Source organism: Lygodium microphyllum, chromosome 17, assembly GCF_053477565.2.
Source record: "Lygodium microphyllum isolate KBCC chromosome 17, Lygodium_microphyllum_v1.1.10, whole genome shotgun sequence".
NCBI lineage: Eukaryota > Viridiplantae > Streptophyta > Polypodiopsida > Schizaeales > Lygodiaceae > Lygodium > Lygodium microphyllum.
The window spans coordinates 116257543-116259302 of record NC_141151.1 but is presented as its reverse complement, the minus strand read 5'-3'; positions in this window follow the sequence as shown (position 1 = coordinate 116259302).

Here is a 1760-nt window from a genome sequence, read left to right as displayed (position 1 = left end):
TCCATTCATGATGTCATTCTGCTTTTTATAGCAGTCTTTAGCCATATGACCCATTTTACCACAGTAGTAGCATTCAACATTACTGTTTGCATTTTGGCCTCTCTGCCATCCACCACGACCTCTTTGGCTCCCCCTGCCTCTAGAGTTACCACGTGCTCCTCCATAGGACTGGTTTTCTTGAGTTTGCTGCATATTCTGATTTCTACCACGGCCTCCAAATCGGCCTCCTCTACCTCTGCCTCTACCTCTTCCAGCATTTGAGTAGAAGACAGCTTCTTTTGAAGTTCCTCCTGAAGAAGATGCACCACCATTTCTCTGCTCCTCAGAAATTAGAAGAGCAATCAACTCCTCAAAATCAGGAAATCTTTCACGAACTGAAATGGATGTCCGAAACTGCGCATAATCCTTTCCTAGACCATTCAAGGTCACAGAAACTAAATCATCATCTTCCACTGGCGACCCGATGGAAGCAAGTGCATCTGCAATCTTCTTCACCTTCATGTGGTAGTCATTGATGCTCATACTTTCTCTTTGCACATTATGCAACTCTTGCTTGAGCTGCATTTTCCTAGCTTGCGTATTTGTGCTATACATTTTTGACAAAGTATCCCATGCCTCCTTTGGCGTACTTGCATCCTGAATATGCACAATCATAGAGTCTGAAATACTGATAGACAGCCAGTACATAACTTTCCTGGCTCTCTCATGCCATGCTTTGAATGCCTGCATTTGCTGTTGATTGGGAACATCAGGAAGAACTGGTTCTTCTTCATTTCCTGCAACAAATTCCCAATATCCTTTTCCCATAAGGAAATTCGTCATTCTAAACTTCCATGCTTGGAAGTTGTTTTTGTCAAGCTTTTCAGTGACAATCTGTGAGAGAGAATCAAACGCCATTACAGAATACTGCAAAAAGTTCTGTCACTGCAAAGAACACAGCTTCAGCCTCACAAGGCAAATCTGCAAAACTGGCGAAACTGGTATTTGACCACACAGTCACTTCCTAGTGACGATTTTGCATAAACAGAAACCAAGGATGATTCTGTAACTCCCAATGTCTCTGCGCACAAGCATACGATGCAATTTCTGTGGTAACTTTTCACCGACCTGTAGAACAGTGGTCGCACAGCATAAAACAGGGCTTTTTCCTGAGTGCGTGCAGAAAACTTCCGCCTCCAAAACAGGCCCCGAAATGGCCTCAAATAAAAAAAACAGGGTCGCAGCATATACTGCCCTCTTGCTTCAGCGCGAAGGGCGTCTCAACCTGAGACAATGCACTCCTGCAATTTCCGGCTGTGCTACCTGCAGAGATCTGCTCCCAAAACAGAAAATGAAAGCAACACTGCTCCTCTTACCAGAACACCGCGAGCTTGGCTTGCTTTCTTGAGCTCCTTACCACGAACAAGGCTCTGATACCATGTCAAGATTATGGGAGAGAAGGAAGGAGTCTCGCTTGAAGCTTTCTTGCTTGCACAATGGGGGAAGACACACAAGGGTGGAGGCTGAAAACAGTTTTCCTCTTCTTAGTTGTGTAAGCCAAAAAAACTCTAGTACAAAGAAATGGAAGAACCCTAGATATGGGTCTCAAACCAAACTCAACTAACTAAGGTGGCATACTAACTGAGCCACGAACTAGAGTAGATAAGGATAGCTATCATGTAGCTATTATTCATGGGTGGTGTACCAACCGCATCTGCAACTGCCAAGTCGGTGACATAAATACACAACGGTCACCCTGGCGTATCACGAGTGGAGCTCGA